Raw genomic sequence first — 18,800 nt, forward strand, 5'->3', positions numbered from 1 at the left:
AATCCCAAGTAATGAAAACTAACAAGTTGAACAGGTGTTAGTTTTCATTACTTGGGATTTTCAGAATTTAAGGTTGCTTTGTCAGTAAAATTTATCTGAGAACAATGGCTGAAAACTTAGTAATCATGTCTCTGAAATTCAAAGTTTTCCTGAAAACTGAACACGCACAATTTAAACAAAAATCCCAAAAATGGCCTGAATTTTTCAATGAGGTATCGTGCCTAGACCAACTTGACAACCCTATTGCAAACTAGCAAGGAAACGATATTTATATTCATAAACACTGAGCATGATATAGTATTTTCACTTCAAAAATTGAGTACCTCAAGCTTGCATCTCTTGCCAAAAAGATATTAATGGCTACAGATTTTACAGAACATTTCTTGACTGTAGGTTTTTTCTGTACTCAAACGAGAACAATCATCCTTAACTTTTCCCTGGAAAAATTATTTGAATCTGAACTAAATACCTGATGAATGGCATCGAATTTAATACAATCTTGGACCGGAAAGAACTGGCTAAATTAGAAGTAAAATAAGCTCAACTGAGTCACGCAGACAATTTCTAAGTACTACTCTTTACAGAAGAAAAAATAAAGCAGGCCTAAAAGTCAAACAGAGAGCACATTCAATTCTATCTGTAACTTGAATTGCACTCAATGTAACTGAAAACTGACAAAATTAATGGTAAACTTTTAAACTGTGAACAGACTCAGGACTGTCCTGCTATTGATTTTGCAAACACTGGTCAACCTGGTTTTTTTTTCCAAGTTCCTAAACCTGAGGGGCACTTTGTATCAGCCCCCTTCGTCAGTTCAAGAGCATTAACACTATGACAATGAAACCTGGAGGGTAAATTATATGCCCAAACTGTTTCCTTTAGTGCTCAAAAAAGTGGGACAATAAGGTCACATGACGTGGCAATTACATGATTGATTCTACCCAGCCATCTTCTTGAGTTCTCCATTTTGGACCGTTCAAATTGACTCAAAAATAATCAAAATGAACAAAAAATCCAAATTAATAGTAACGACGATACACTTTTTCACAAAAGGTAAAAAAAAAAAAAATAATAAAAAATACAAGTTCGAAAAACATTAGGCTGCCAAAATCTTCTTGCCATGGAAACATCAAGTCACGTGAACAATTACAGGTGTTGAAGAAAGTTATTCTCAGATACATTTTAGGAAAAGTCTCCAACTTTTTTGGTGTTTATTTAATATTCAGAAACTTATGAACGCTTAAAGTCAGCACAAGCACATTGTAACCCCCCCCTCCCCCCCAAACCAGGCTGAATAGGATTAATATTGCATGCATGGAAATAGACCAGTTTAAGTCACTTTGAAATAATGTCTCAGCCCAAATCTTCAAACAGACACGTAATGACATTGATCAAAAGATGAAGGACTGACATAAGGTCTATGAAATAGCTAGTCTCCCTAACATATCGAAAACCAGCCACTTTTTATCAGGCACATACACTGACCAGGAAAATCAATTTGACACAAACTGACAAACTGATAAACAGACAAATGTAACAAGAACACTGAGGAATGCAGGGCAAACTTGATTCCCAACATGACCTTTAATACAACAGTAAAAAGAACCAGAAAATTTTCTGAAAGCAAGACTACAGGCCAACATAACAAGCTGACCGCAACAGCTCATTACACAATGGCCCTAGGCAGCCAGTAAATTTACTGAGAAATCATGCTTTTTTGAGCTTCACTCTCTGTAGCCAAGTGCGGTAGAAAAAGACCAGAAAATCACTTAAAATCCAGTCCTGAACTCAGTAAACGTCTAAAATCAAAGAGACAAAGATCCGCAGATTGCCTGACACCGGGTTTCACTTGAGATCCGGTGATCAAGTCTCGGATTCACACTGAAGATGACATTTGGGCTAACTCTTTCAGAATGTAAATATTATTTCACATTTTAACCAAAACCTAACATCATCATCATCATCATCATCATCATCATCATTCTTCCGCTGCAACCGAGATAGAATTCATCACTCCGCTCAAGGAATCTTTGTTGCTCATTTGAAAAATGTCTAATAATTTACCGAAAAATCATGTCTCTGAACTCCTTAGTGAAAGCTGAAATTTTAGTAAAAACAACTAATAACATTGAGAACCACTCAGAATCAATCCTAAATGTCAAAATTTTATTAAAAGCTGGCTAAATTTTTAAATGGGATTAAAACCGTGAATGGCGGCCTACAAGCACATGTAGTTTGAGCAAGAAATAAATATTGTAAGTGATGTTCATGAAAGTGCACAAAGAAAAATACTGTAACTTTTAAGAGAAATCACTTCAAACACCAAAAATTGTTGTCAAACAAAAAAAAGCTGTTCAATAAAAAAATAAACAAATAAAAAACGTTTGTTTGTCTTAAAATGCTTATTTAGTGAAAAATGGCAAAAGGACAACATTGTGCAGTTCCAGAAAATATCCGCACTCCCCCCACGCAAGGTTTTTTGTTTTGCGCTCTCCCTTCACCCAGAAAATTTCAGTTTAGCTTCATAAGTTGCTTCTAAAATTGTGACTTTTAAGGACCCCCTCCCCCTAGGAATTTTCAATGACCTTCCTTGGGGTGGGTATGGATTTTTTCTGGAACTGCACATTTTAACAGAAAACAATCAAGGAGAAGCAAAGAGAAATTGCTTTTAACTTTAAGGTTGCGCTGGATTGGCTGTATTCTAGATGAGGATAAACAGAATAGTTTCTAGATTTCTCCTTTTGGGTAAATACAGAAATTCCTCAACATCAGAATCTCCAATATTTAAAGCTGAGAAACAGGCAACATTTGACTGAATTTGCAGATAGTCATAATAGGCCATGATTTCAACTTTGCAATACTTGGAGTTATTGTGAAGCTATAATAAGAATACTTGAGAATGATGTACTATTCAGTGACTGACACAGACATACTCGGAAAAAGGCAATTGATCTGAGTGCTCCTATCAGGAGTTGAACCTAAGAACTTCTAGTTCGGATGTTCTACCACTGAGCTACAGGAGACTCTTATTGAAAAATGCCAACCTCTGTTAGAAAGATAACTATTATTGCATCAAGACAAGTACACTGAGAAATAGTGTCTCTTCCTCAAAACTCTTAATGAAAATAGACAATTGGCCTAAGATTTCTATGCATACACCTGTATCACTTGTTCCTCAATCTCGTTAAATCATTTATTATTTTAAAAATCATTGCAGAAAAGGGTAAGCCATTCTTTAGAAAAGAGCAAACAAAATGCCTCATAGTTTTATCATGAAATCCTAGAGTGTGACTGATAATATGAAACATGGTGCCGTATATTAGTTGCAACTTTTTGGATGCGCAATTTCAGCTTTCGCATTTTCTCTCCCAAAAAAATTATAATCTATACTGGCTTCTTTATATCCGTGATTGCACTGTACATGTATCTTGAAAAGAAAGACTGTTGTAATTGTTCGGCTGCTAAAAAAGAAATGAAACTGGAGCATTAACTACCGCATTTACTCTCACATCTAGGCCATATTTATGTGAAGGCTATGCGTGGTTACCCTAAGCTGCATGCTCACCCCAACTATCACCCCCTGTGCCCACGTTTTAACTGCAGCATAAATGCTAGACTACACTATTTGCCAGACACACAAAATATACGGATTTGCTCGCGTCTAAGCTGCATTCTTTTTAAACTTTAAACCTTGTATTGTATTTTGTTCAAATTCGTATGGCATAACCGTGAGTAAATACGATAGTCTTAGTGCGCTTCTTAAAGCAAAACTAGTTTCTCTACCTCTACTTGAATTGCTTGCCCAGTTAGGGAGATGAACATCTTTGCTGCTCGTTTGAATCTGACATCTGAAAGTTCCTTGAATGTATCCTTTATAGAAAGAGAACAAAAATATGTTGATCACTGAAATAATTGTGTAGTACGCAAGACAAAGACAGCATTGTAATAAAAAGTTAAACTGTTTTGAAATGTGTAGGGCCGGCAATTTAAGAGTGTCTCAGTTTTACACACCCTGTCTATGATGTACGTCGGATCTATAATTTGGTTATTTCATGTTGTTAGTTTTAACTGGTTAGTAAAGATGAATAGGACAAATATATTGCAAAGCCATTCTACTCCTTCTTGGCTTTTAGTCTAAGATCGCATTCAATTGAACACATTTCAGTTAAAAGTAACAACCTCTATGTTTCTCTCACTAGGTAAATTAAATTATTTTTGGGAGATGAAGCTACAAACGTCTGCTTGCGCACAATATTTTGTTACATTCAAGACCTATTTTGTATCCTGGTAACCCCAAAACCTCTTATGAAGGAATTTTTAGCAATATTATCACTGTATGCAGGTATTCTTATTCTGGAATAGGGCCAATTGGACGCACACTAAGCTACAATGGTGGCACTGGATTGTCCGTATTCTGGATAAGAATAAGCAGAATAGCTGTTAGTTTTCTCTTTTTAAGTGAATTTGGGAATTTCCAAACTTTCGCTGATACACGAAATTTTATACACTGCTTGGTATTTCAGTAACTCCAAAAATTTCTAATGAGGGATTTCTGGAAATCATTGTATGTATTCCTATTCCGAAATAGGACCAATTAATCACAAACTAAGTGATTTTGCTTAAACAAACCAATAATGACTCCCCAAAAAGTAGTTATAAATTTATCTATTATAAACAACCAACTCACCTCTTTAGACAGTAATTTTTAGGTTGAGGCATCTTTCATGACTGCTCATCCCTTGTCTGAAATTTTCCTGGAGAGATAGAGTTAAATAGAGGATCAGCACCCGGAAGTGAAGTAGTAACTGGAACAGTTCTGAAACACTTGGTTCTCATTACTCTCTTTCAGAGGTAAAGGTCAAGTCGTGAGCAATCACATTTATGTTATTTCTGTGGTTCTAACTTTTGAGTCTTTTGGTGAAAATTATCATTCGAAATTTAATCAAAAGCTGCTGCAATTCTTTTATTAAATTACAAAAATTTTATTTTCAAAAGTTATTAACTCTGGCCTGTGTTAAACTTGCTCAATCTTCAGAGTAAAGGGTCTTCTTTAATGCAAAATCAGGGGCCACAAGAAAACTGGGGTGAGTTCCATTCCCGAACCTGAAAATGTTCCTGTCCCATACCCTTGGGCCAAGGGCCCTGAAATTACAGTGAAAAGGAATATCTCTTGATCAATAGCCATGAAATTCGAAAACAGCAAAACACAACTCACCATTTAAAACAATGTCATGTTTAAGGTTAATGGTGTCCTTGTTCCTTGTCTTCTGACTGAAACTAAAACATTACGGAAAGTTTAGTACAACTCCTTCATATAATACTGCCCCACTTAATATGAATGATACTTATGGGGTAGGACTGAGCAACACATTGCACGTTTACCGGGGCCAATGTTAAGTGCATTAAGTGCACTTTGCCTAAAGTGTGTGGCATTGTCATATTGGCCAATTGGTAGTTTGAGGGCTTCTTTATCGTGAACTCTAGTTTGCTTCAAAGTTTGAAAGAGTGCGGAACTGGGACAGCAGGTTTTTCAGTTCAATGTCAAGTGTAAAGTGTATTCTGAAATCAAGCAATTCTCTCTCATATTTTAATGTACACAGCCTCTGAAGGTTTCTGTAAGCCTCGTCTTTCTCGTTTATAAAAGCCAGCTTACCTCAACACATGTTCAAATTTCGCGCGAAGGGTCGATGTTCAGCACGTCAAGTACGTTAGCGCGTAACATGACTTCCACACAAATTTTCGAAAACAGGGACTTCAAAAGCCTGCAAAGAAGAAAACACAGATTTGCTTATCAGATTTAAACCAAGTTTAGGAAACTGAATCTAGCAAAAATGGAACATACTTGAAGCAAAATACTCCGGTCAAAATCTCGTGGCCATTTTGGATTGTTGTTCATGCAAAGGATCTTGGGTCCATGCCGGGCCGATCAAGAGCACGTGACGAGAGGTTCTCCCAAGAGGGGAGGGGAGAGGTTGAAGATCGCTCCATGGATATTTCGATTGGCAAATGGTCGATAAGTTATCAAACTTTCTTCAGGAAATAATCCACTCTTAAAACCGACAGAATAAAAGTTGATGTTGAAAAGAATCTCTTATTAAAATGTCGCTTATTTCTGAGCTGATTTTCCAGAAGGTGGCTACAGAGAAATTAAGAGGGGCTTTTCTTTGGAGTTAGACATAACATTGACATCTGCATGAAACGTGACCTGTGATCTGCAGCCTCAACCACTCGCTAAGTCACTCTTCTTGAGTTTTAAAAAATGAAAATCTCAGCCAGCTGTAACTGTGATGTCTGTCAACTAGCCAGCAGGCAAGTCAGCTTGTAGGTACACAGCATCTTTCCGAGACTTAATTTGTTTACTGATATATAGACTTTTGTGTCAAACATGGCAACACGGCTCGTCAGGACCGAATCGAGCAAGTTAGTTATATAGATGAGAAATAACATCGGGCCTAAAATGGAGCCCTGAGGTACTCCGGAGCTGACGGCCAGGCAGAGGATCAGAGGTTTCACCCAGCACTGTTACACGTTGGTAGCGACCCATCAGGTAAGAGCTAAACCACTACAAAATGCTGCCTCCAAATCCGAACGCGTTCAACTTTTGCAGCAGGCAGCCATGGTTTACCTTATTGAAGACCTTAGACATATCCCGATATAGATCTCCGTCGTCTAGTAGGGAGCCCACGTGCCCGGGGGTGGAGGGGGGGGGGGGGTACTTGGGTTCAGTTTTGCTGGGTATGTCCCGCTGGCCTCTCAGAGCCCCTACCCCATTATAGTCTATTTGGTAGCCAGATATAGGCCTTATCTTAGTCACTTTTGGAAAAACGTAATTTTCGCGATCCTAAATAAGTCACTTTCTATTTATGCATCTACTAACCACGGGACTGCAATTACCCACAATGCAAAGGGAACCTTCATTCTTGTACCACAGTCAAACCAACACGCATGCTCGTCCCATCTAATGAACAAAATCTCGCCTACAAATGGGTGAATTTCCTTTCGCTCGACCTCGATTTCAATAAAAATTGGCTTTTATTAAAAAAAAACAAAAAACAAAAACAAAAAAACCAAAAAAAAAAAAAGCTTCCAACGAACACTCGACAATCGAAGGAGAAAATTAAAGAAAGAGAGCCCCAGGTGAGGCAAGGCTACTATCCAAGACGAATGTGAGAGACTTGTTTACTCTGTAAACCGTACGCAATCTCTTAGAGATCGAACTCCGTACAATTCAATGCTCCTCAACCGTGCGCACTCGGTCAGCCCCGACTTTATATTAAAACGTTCCCCTCAAACACAATAGTAGTGTAAGAGAAATAACCGCCAAACGTAAGGATTAATAACCCCCCAACGTAAGAATTACTAACCCCCCAATCTAAGAAAACTAACCCCCAAACGTAAGAAAACTAACCCCCAAACGTAGGAATTACTAACCTCAAAACGTAAGAATTACTAACCCCAAACGTTAGATATACTAACCCCCGAAAGTAAGAAAATTAACCCCCATACGTAACAAAACTAACCTCCCAACGTAAAACTAACCCCCAAACATAAGAAATCTAACACCGAAACGTAAGAATTACTAACCCCCAAACGTAAGAATTACTAACCCCAAAACGTAAGAAATCTAGCCCCCAACGTGAGAAATACTAACCCGAAAACGTAAGAATTACTAACCCCCAAAGGAAAGAATTACTTACCCCCAAACGTAAGATATACTAACCCCCAAACGTAAGAAAACTAACCTCCCAACGTAACAAGTACTAACCCCCAAACATAAGAAATCTAACACCGAAACGTAAGAATTACTAACCCCCAAACGTAAGAATTACTTACCCCAAAACGTAAGAAATCTAGCCCCCAACGTGAGAAATACTAACCCGCAAACGTAAGAATTACTAACCCCCAAAGGAAAGAAAAAAAAAAAAATTCGCAGACACATTTTTGTTGTTTATTTGTTAAACTAGCTACTGTCCAAATTTGAAGGCAAACGAACAAATTTCTTTTGAGTTTTAGCTGTTTGAAGTGGCTCCTCCAAGTGAAAAATTTTTTTTCGAAAAAACTGCGCTAAAAATTCGGCAATTCATTTTATTTCAAAATTCTTGGTTTAGTTGGATAGCCAGCTCTATAAGCTTTAATTTGATATAAGGGTTCAGGTATCTACAGTTTAAACCGGACGCGCTACATCGCTTGGACGCGAGACACCTCTGAAGACACCTCTGAAGGTACAGGGTAACCTTAAGAGGGGCTTTTCTTTGGAATTAGACATAACATTGACATCTGCATGAAACGTGACCTGTGATCTGCAGCCTCAACCGCTCCCTAAGTCACTCGTCTTGAGTTTTAAGAAATGAAAATCTCAGCCAGCTGTAACTGTCATGTCTATCAACTAGCCAGCAAGCAAGTCAGATAGGTACGCAGCATCTTTCCGAGACTTAATTTGTTTACTGATATATAGACCTTTGTGTCATCGGCAAACATGGCAACACGGCTCGCCAGGACCGAATCGGGCAAGTTAGTTACATAGATGAGAAATGACATCGGGCCTAAAATGGAGCCCTGAGGTACTCCGGTGCTGACAGTAAGGCAGAAGATCAGAGGTTTCACCCAGCACTGTTACATGTTGGTAGCGACCCATCAGGTAAGAGCTAAACCACTGCAAAATGCAGCGCATGCCTCCAAATCCGAACGCGTTCAACTTTTGCAGCAGGCAGCCATGGTCCACCTTATCAAGGGCCTTAGACGTATCCCGATATAGATCTCTGTCGTCTAGTAGGGAGCCCAGGGGGTGGAAGAGGGGGGTAGGGTACTTGGGTTCAGTTTTAATGGGTATGTGCCACTGGCCTCTCAGAGCCCCTGCCCCATTATAGTCTATTTTGTAGCCAGTTATAGGCCCCATCTTAGTCACTTTTGGGAAAACGTAATTTTCGCGATCCTAAATAAGTCACTTTCTATTTATGCATCTACTAACCACGGGACTGCAATTACCCACAATGCAAAGGGAACCTTCATTCTTGTACCACAGTCAAACCAACACGCACGCTCGTCCCATCTAATGAACAAAATCTGGGCCTACAAATGGGTGAATTTCCTTTCGCTCGACCTCGATTTCAATAAAAATTGGCTTTTATTAAAAAAAAAAAAAAAAAAAAAAAAAAACCAAAAAAAAAAAAAGCTTCCAACGAACACTCGACAATCGAAGGAGAAAATTAAAGAAAGAGAGCCCCAGGTGAGGCAAGGCTACTATCCAAGACGAATGTGAGAGACTTGTTTACTCTGTAAACCGTACGCAATCTCTTAGAGATCGAACTCCGTACAATTCAATGCTCCTCAACCGTGCGCACTCGGTCAGCCCCGACTTTATATTAAAACGTTCCCCTCAAACACAATAGTAGTGTAAGAGAAATAACCGCCAAACGTAAGGATTAATAACCCCCAAACGTAAGAATTACTAACCCCCCAATCTAAGAAAACTAACCCCCAAACGTAAGAAAACTAACCCCCAAACGTAAGAAATACTAGCCCCCAAACGTAAGAAATCTAACCCCAAAACGTAAAAATTACAAAGCCCCAAACTTAAAAAAACTAACCCCCAAACGTAAGAATTACTAACCCCAAAACGTAAGAAATCAAACCCCCAAACGTAACAATTACTAACACCCAAACGTCAGAAAACTAACCACCCAACATAAGTATTACTAACCCTGAACGTAAGAAATCTAACCCCCAAACGTGAGAATTACTAACCCCAAAACGTAAGAATTACTAACCCCAAACATTAGATATACTAACCCCCGAACGTAAGAAAATTAACCCCCATACGTAACAAAACTAACCTCCCAACGTAAAACTAACCCCCAAACATAAGAAATCTAACACCGAAACGTAAGAATTACTAACCCCCAAACGTAAGAATTACTAACCCCAAAACGTAAGAAATCTAGCCCCCAACGTGAGAAATACTAACCCGAAAACGTAAGAATTACTAACCCCCAAAGGAAAGAATTACTTACCCCAAAACGTAAGATATACTAACCCCCAAACTGAAGAAAACTAACCTCCCAACGTAACAAGTACTAACCCCCAAACATAAGAAATCTAACACCGAAACGTAAGAATTACTAACCCCCAAACGTAAGAATTACTAACCCCCAAACGTAAGAAAACTAACCACCAAACGTAAGAATTACTAACCCCCAAAACGTAAGAATTACTAACCCCCAAACGTAAGAAATCTAACCCCCAAACGTAAGAATTACTAACCCCCAAAACGTAAGAATTACTAACCCCCAAACGTAAGAAAACTAACCCCCAAACGTGAGATATACTAACCCTCAAACGTAAGAAATCAAACCCCCAAACGTAAGAATTACTAACACCCAAACGTAAGAAAACTTACCACCCAACATAAGTATTACTTACCCTAAAGGTAAGAAATCTAACCCAAAAACGTAAGAATTACTAACCCCCAAACGTAAGAAAACTAACCACCAAACGTAAGAATAACTAACCCCCGAACGTAAAAAATCTAACCCCCAAACGTAAGAATTACTAACCCCCAAACGAAAGAAAACTAACTCCCAAACGTCAGATATACTAACCCCCAAACGTAAGAAATCAAACCCCCAAACGTAAGAATTACTAACACCCAAACGTAAAAAAACTAACCACCCAACATAAGTATTACTAACCCTAAACGTAAGAAATCTAACCCCCAAACGTAGGAATTACTAACCCCCAAACGTAAGAATTACTGACACCCAAACGTTAGATATACTAACCCCCAAACGTAAGAAAACTAACCTCCCAACGTAAGAAGTACTACCCCCAAACATAAGAAATTTAACACCGAAACGTAAGAATTACTAGCCCCCAAACGTAAAAAAACTAACCCCCAAACATAAGAAAACTAACCACCAAACGTAAGAATTACTAACCCCCAAACGTAAGAAATCTAACCCCCAAAAGTAGGAATTACTAACCCCCAAACGTAAGAAATATAACCCCCAAACGTTAGAATTTCTAACCCGCAAACGTAAGAATTACTAACCCCAAAACGTAAGAAATACTAACCCCGAAACCAAAGAATTACTAACCTCCAAACGTACGAAAACTAACCCCCAAAGGTAAGATATACTAACCCCCAAACGTAACAAAATTAACCCCCAAACGAAAAAAACTAACCTCAAAACGTAAGAATTACTAACCCCAAAACAAAAGAAATCTAACACATAAAAACGTAAGAATTACTAACCCCCAACCGTAATAGAACTCACCGTTAAAGGCAAGAAATACTATCCCCCAAAGGTAAGAAAACTAACCCCCAAACGTAAGAAATACTAACGCCCAAACGTAAAAAATCTAACCCCCAAACGTTAGAATTACTAAGCGCTAAACGTAAGAAATGTAACCCCCAAACGTAAGAATTACTAACTTCGAAACGTAAGAAATCAAACCCCCAAACGTAAGAATTACTAACACCCAAACGTAAGAAACCTAACCACCCAAAATAAGTATAACTAACCCCAAACGTAAGAAATCTAACCCCCAAACGTAGGAATTACTTACCCCCAAACGTTAGAAATTTAACCCCCAAACGTAAGAATTACTAACCCCAAAACGTAAGAAATCTAGAACCAAACGTGAGAAATACTAACCCGCAAACGTAAGAATTACTAACCCCCGAAGGAAAGAATTACTAACCCCCAAACGTAAGATATACTAACCCCCAAACGTAAGAAAATTAACCCCCAAAGTAAGAAAACTAACCTCCCAACGTAAGAAGTACTAACACCCAAACGGAAGGAAACTAACCACCCAATATAAGTATTAATAACCCTAAACGTAAGAAATCTAACCCCCAAACGTAGGAATTACTAACCCCAAAACGTAAGATATACTAACCCGCAAACGTAAGAAAATTAACCCCCAAACGTAAGAAAACTAACCTCCGAACGTAAGAAATACTTACCCCCAAACATAAAAGATTTAACACCGAAACGTAAGAATAACTAACCCCCAAACGTAAGAAAACTAACTCCCAAACGTAAGAATTACTTATCCCCAAACGTAAGAAAACTAACCACCAAACGTTAAAATTACTAACCCCCAAACGTAAGAAATCTAACCCTCAAACGTACGAATTACTAACCCCCAAACGTAAGAATTTTAACCCCCAAACGTAAAAAAACAAATCTCAAAACGTAAGAATTACTAACCCCCAAACGAAAAACATCTAACACATAAAAACGTAAGAATTACTAACCCCCAACCGTAAGAAAACTCACCCTTAAAGGCAAGAAATACCAACCCCCAAACGCAAGAAATACTAACCTCCAAAAGATAAGAAAACTAACCCCCAAACGTAAGAATTACTAACCCCCAAACGTGAAAAATCTAACCCCCAAACGTAAGAAATCTAACCCCCAAACGTAAGAATTACTAACCCCCAAACGTAAGAAATCTAACCCCCAAACGTAAGAATTACTAACCACCAAACGTAAGAAATCTACCCCCCAAACGTAAGAATTACTAACCCCTAAACGTAAGAAATCTAACCCCCAAAAGTAAGAATTACTAACCCGCAAAAGTAAGAAAACTAACCCCCAAACGTTAGAATTACTAACCTCCAAAACGTAACAATTACTAAGCCCCAAACGTAAAAAAACTAACCCCCAAACGTAAGAATTACTAAGCCCCAAACGTAAGAAAACTAACCCCAAAACGTAAGAATTACTAACCCCCAAACATAAGGGATCTAACCCCCGAACGTAAGAATTACCAACCTGCAAACGTAAAAAACTAACCAACGTAAGAATTTACGTTGGAAGAAGTAACCCGAAGTAAGAAGTAAGAATTAGTAACCCGAAGTAAGAATTAGTAACCCGAAAACCAAGAATTACTAACCACCGAAGAGAAGAAATCTAACACCCAAACGTAAGAATTGAAAACTCCCGAAGGTAAAATATCTCAACGCCAAATGTACGAATTACTAACCATAAACGCAAGAAAACTAACCCCCAAACGTAACAATTAGTAAACCCCAAACGTAAAAAATCTAACCCACAAACGTAACAATTACTAACCCCCAAACGTAAAAAATCAAACCCCCAATAAAAAGAATTACTGACCCTCAAACGTGAGAAAACTAACTTCGAAACGTAAGAATTACTAACCTCCAAAAATAAGAAAACTAGCCCCCAAAACGTAAGAATTAGTAACCCCTTAAGATAAGAAATCTAACGTCCAAACGTAAGAATTACTAGCCCACAAACGTAAGAAATCTAACCCCCAAACATAAAAAAAACTAACCCCGAAACGTCAAGAATTACTAACCGCCAAATGTAAGAAGTCTTACCCCCAAACGTAAGAATTACAAATCCCCAAGCATAACAAATCTAACCCCCGAAGGTAAGAATTACTAACCCGTAAACGTAAAAAAACTAACCCCCAAACGTAGGAATTACTAACCACCAAACGTAATAAAACCAACCCCCAAACGTAAGATTTACTAACCCCCAAACGTAAGAAATCTAACCCCCAATCGTAAGAATTACTAACCACCCAACATAAGAATTACTAAACCACAAAAATTAAGAGATCTAACCCCTGAACGTAAGAATTACTAACCTGCAAACGTAAAAAACTAACCCCAAAACGTCACAATTACTAACCCCCAAAAGTAAGAAATCTAACCCCAAAACGTAAAAATTAGTAACCCAAAAACGTAAGAAATCTAGTTCCCAAACGTAAGAATGTAAGAATTACTAACCCCCAAATCGGTAGATTTATTAACCCCCAAACGTAAGAAAACGAACCCCGCAACGTAAGAATTACTAACCCGAAAACCAAGAATTATAAAACACCGAAGGTAAGAAATCTAACACACAAACGTAAGAATTACAAACTCCCGAAGGTAAAAAATCTAAACGCCAAACGTACGAATTACTAACCCACTAACGTAAAAAAACTAACCGCCAAACGTAAGAATTACTAACCCCCAAACGTAAGAAATCTAACCCCCAAACGTTAGAATTACTAACCCCCAAACGTAAGAAAACTAACCCCCAAACGTAAGAATTAGTAAACCCCAAACGTAAAAAATCTAACCCACAAACGTAACAATTACTAACCCCCAAACGTAAAAAATCAAACCCCCAAACGAAAGAATTACTGACCCCCAAACGTAAGAAAACTAACCCTCAAACGTAAGAATTACTAACCCCCAACGTAAAAATTACTAACCCCCATACAGAAGAAATCTAACTCCAAAACGTAAGAATAACTAACCCCCAAAGGTAAGAAATCTAAGCCCCAAACGTAAGAATTACTAACCCCCGAACGTAAGAAGTCTAGCCCCCGAACGAAGGAATTACTAACCCCCAAACGTAAAAAATCTAACCCCCAAAAATAAAAATTACTAACCGCCAAACGTAAGAAATCTAACCCCCAAACGTAAGAAAACTAACCTCCAAACATAAGAATTACTAACCGCCAAACGTAAGAAATCTAACCCCTAAACGTAAGAATTACTAACCCCCAAACGGGAGAAAACTAACAACCAAACGTAAGAATTACTGACCCGCAAAAGTAAGAAAAGTTAAACCCGAACGTTAGAATTACTAATCCCCAAACGTAAGAGATCTAACCCCCGAACGTAAGATTTACTAACCTGCAAACGTAAGAAAGTAACCCGAAAACGTAACAATTATCAACCCCCAAACGAAAGAAATCTAACCCCCAAGTGTAAAAATAACTAAATCCCAAACGTAAGAAAACTTACATCCAAAAGTAAGAATTACTAATCCCTAAACGTAAGAAATCTAACCAGCAAACGTAAGAATTACTAACCTCCGAACGTAAGAATTACTGACCTCCAAATGTAAAAAATCTAACCCCGAAATGTAAGAATTACAAACCCCCAAACGTTACATTGACTAACCCCAAAACGTAAGAATTACTAACCCCCAAACGTAAGAATTACTAACCCCCATACGAAAAAAATCTAACTCCAAAACGTAAGAATAACTAACCCCCAAACGTAAGAAATCTAAGCCCCAAGCGTAAGAATTACTAACCTCCAAACAAAAGAAAACTAACCCCTTAAACGTACGAAATACTAGCCCCCAAACGTAAGAAATCTAACCCCCAAAAGTAAGAATTACAACGTCCCAAACATAAACAAAAACCCCAAAACGTAAGAATTACTAACACCCAAACGTAAGAAAGCTAACCACCCAACATAAGTAGTACTAACCCTAAACGTAAGAAATCTAACCCCCAAACGTAGGAATTACCAACCCTCAAACGTAATAATTACTAACCCCAAAACGTAAGAAATCTAGCCCCCAAACGTAAGAATTACTAACCCGCAAACGTAAGAATTATTAACCCCCAAAGGAAAGAATTGCTAAACCCCAAACGTAAGATATACTAACCCCCAAACGTAAGAAAACTAACCTGCCAACGTAAGAAGTATTAACCCCAAAATATACGAAATCTTACACCGAAACGAAAGAATTACTAATCCCCAAACGAAAGAAAACTAACCCCCAAACGTAAGAATTACTAACCCCGAAAAGTAAGAAAACTAACCACCAAACGTAAGATAATTACTAACCCCCGAACGTAAGAAATCTAACCCCCGAACGTAGGAATTACTAACCCCCAAACGTAAGAATTACTAACCCCCAAACGTAAGAAAACTAACACCCAAACGTAAAAATTACTAACCCCCAAACGTAAGAAATCTAACCCCCAAACGTAAGAAAACTAACCTCCAAACGTAAGAATTACTAACCGCCAAACGTCAGAAATCCAACCCCCAAACGTAAGAATTACTAACCCCCAAACGTAAGAAAACTAACAACCAAACGTAAGAATTACTGACCCGGAAAAGTAAGAAAACTTACACCCAAACGTTAGAATTACTAACCCCCAAACGTAAGAAATCTAACCCCCAAACGTAAGAATTACTAACCCCAAACCGTAAAAAATCTAGCTCCCAAACGTGAGAAATACTAACCCGCGAACGTAAGAATTACTAACCTCCAAAGGAAAGAATTACTAACCCCCTAAGGTAAGAAATCTAACCCCCAAGTGTAAAAATTACTAAATCCCAAACCTAAGATAACTAACATCCAAACGTAAAAATTACTAATCCGTAAACGTAAGAAATCTAACCAGCAAACGTAAGAATTACTAAACCCCGAACGTAAGAATTACTAACCTTTAAATGTAAGAAATCTAACCCCCAAATGCAAGAATTACAAACCCCCAAACGTAAGAAAACTAACCCCCAAACATAAGAATTACTTAACCCCATACGTAAGAAATCTAACTCTAAAACGTAAGAATAACTAACCCCCAAACGTAAAAAATCTAAGCCCCAAACGTAAGAATTACTAACCTCCAAACGTAAGAAAACTAACCCCCAAACGTACGAAATACTAGCCCCCAAACGTAAGAAATCTAACCCCCAAACGTCAGAATTAGAACGCCCCAAACATAAAAAAACTAACCCCCAAACGTAAGAATTACTAACACCCAAACGTAGGAAAGGTAACCACCCAACATAAGTAATTCTAACCCTAAACGTAAGAAATCTAACCCCCAAACGTAGGAATCACCAACCCCCAAACCTAATAATTACTAACCCCAAAACGTAAGAAATCTAGCCCCCAAACGTAAGAATTACTAACCCGCAAACGTAAGAATTATTAACCCCCAAAGGAAAGAATTGCTAAACCCCAAACGTAAGATATATTAACCCCCAAACGTAAGAAAATTAACCCCCAAACGTAAGAAAACTAACCTGCCAACGTAAGAAGTACTAATCCCCAAATATAAGAAATCTAACACCGAAACGTAAGAATTACTAACCCCCAAAAGTAAGAAAACTAACCACCAAACGTAAGAATTACTAACCCTCGAACGTAAGACATCTAATCCCCGAACGTAGGAATTACTAACCCCCAAAACGTAAGAATTACTAACCCCCAAACGTAAAAAATCTAACCCCCAAACGTAAGAATTACTCACATTTAACTGTAAGAAATCTAACCCCCAAATGCAAGAATTACAAACCCCCAAACGTAAGATTGACTAACCCCCAAACGTAAGAAAACTAACCCCCACACGTAAGAATTACTAACTCCTAAACGTAAGAATTACTAACCCCCGAATGTAAGAAATCTAACCCCCGAACGTAGGAATTACTAACCCCCAAACGTAAAAAATCTAACCCCCCAACGTAAGAATTACTAACCTTTAAATGTAAGAAATCTAACCCCCAAATGCAAGAATTACAAACCCCCAAAGGTAAGATTGACTAACCCCCAAACGTAAGAAAACTAACCCCCAAACGTAAGAATTACTAACCCCCAAACGTAAGAATTACTAAACCCCATACGTAAGAAATCTAACTCTAAAACGTCAGAATAACTAACCCCCAAACGTAAGAAAACTAACCCCCAAACGTAAGAATTACTAACCCCCAAACGTAAGAATTACTAAACCCCATACGTAAGAAATCTAACTCTAAAACGTAAGAATAACTAACCCCCAAACGTAAAAAATCTAAGCCCCAAACGTAAGAATTACTAACCTCCAAACGTAAGAAAACTAACCCCCAAACGTACGAAATACTAGCCCCCAAACGTAAGAAATCTAACCCCCAAACGTCAGAATTACAACGCCCCAAACATAAAAAAACTAACCCCCAAACGTAAGAATTACTAACACCCAAACGTAAGAAAGCTAACCGCCTAACATAAGTAATTCTAACCCTAAACGTAAGAAATCTAACCCCCAAACGTAGGATTTACCAACCCCCAAACCTAATAATTACTAACCCCAAAACGTAAGAACTCTAGCCCCCAAACGTAAAAATTACTAACCCGCAAGCGTAAGAATTATTAACCCCCAAAGGAAAGAATTGCTAAACCCCAAACGTAAGATATATTAACCCCCAAACGTAAGAAAATTAAACCCCAAACGTACGAAAACTAACCTGCCAACGTAAGAAGTACTAACCCCAAAATATAAGAAATCTAACACCGAAACGTAAGAATTACTAACCCCCAAAGGTAAGAAAACTAACCCTCAAACGTAAGAATTACTAACCCCCAAACGTAAGAAAACTAACCCCCAAACGTAAGAATTACTAAATATTAACGACAGACTGATCCCAACGGCGGAGGTGACGAGCTTGAGAGAACAAACAACAAAAGCTAGAATAACTGAAATATATTTGTTTTTTAAAAAAACACATTTTTTTTCCCGATATTTCGGTTTGCAATACAAACCTTCCTCGGGGGCTGAACGAAAAAGAAAAGTGAGAAACATAAAGGGATCGTTACAAAGAAGATTTAAAATATAAAATGCGTGACAATGATTGGTTGTTTAGGACTAAGTTACAAGTGTAAGACATGTCATTGGCGTGTTTCGTCACGTTTATTTATACCAAGAGGGTGCAATGTTTTAGCTTTGTTGATTAAATGAGCTTCACGAGCCTTTCTAACTGAGTCACGTTTGCTGCGTATAAGTTCAAGCGGATTAGTTGGACGTCGTTGATTGAGTGGCCAGGTTGGTTGAAATGTAGCGAGACAGGAGTAGGGTTGAGTAGTTGATGGTGATTCAGAATAGATCTGCGATGCTCCCCGAAACGTTCATTAAGTTTGCGCTTTGTCTCCCCAAGGTATTGGGAGTGGCACTTCTTACATTGAATTAAATATTTAGGTTTTTGGAATTGCAAGATATGTAGTCAGTAATTTTGCGTGATTCGTTAGTGTTGAAAAAAGTGT

The 18,800-nt window shown here is 38.1% G+C and overlaps 1 long non-coding RNA gene across 3 annotated transcripts; it reads right to left on the bottom strand.

The window, feature by feature from the left end:
- Nucleotides 1–1,501: 1,501 nt before the first annotated feature.
- Nucleotides 1,502–5,985, bottom strand: LOC146475696 (uncharacterized). 3 transcript variants are annotated; one of them, XR_014865797.1, is made up of 5 exons: nt 5,654–5,974; nt 5,216–5,277; nt 4,688–4,754; nt 1,701–3,870; nt 1,502–1,617 (listed from the first exon to the last, which is right to left on the bottom strand). It is a non-coding gene; the product is annotated as an uncharacterized LOC146475696 (long non-coding RNA). The 3 variants fall into 3 exon arrangements; XR_014865795.1 differs by lacking the exon at nt 1,502–1,617 and having other exon boundaries at nt 3,735–3,870; nt 5,654–5,762; nt 5,843–5,985; XR_014865796.1 differs by lacking the exon at nt 1,502–1,617 and having other exon boundaries at nt 3,738–3,858; nt 4,680–4,754; nt 5,654–5,985.
- Between the last annotated feature and the right edge of the window lie 12,815 nt (nt 5,986–18,800).

This window comes from Pavona decussata, unplaced genomic scaffold, assembly GCF_977016875.1.
Source record: "Pavona decussata unplaced genomic scaffold, jaPavDecu1.1 SCAFFOLD_83, whole genome shotgun sequence".
Taxonomy (NCBI): domain Eukaryota; kingdom Metazoa; phylum Cnidaria; class Anthozoa; order Scleractinia; family Agariciidae; genus Pavona; species Pavona decussata.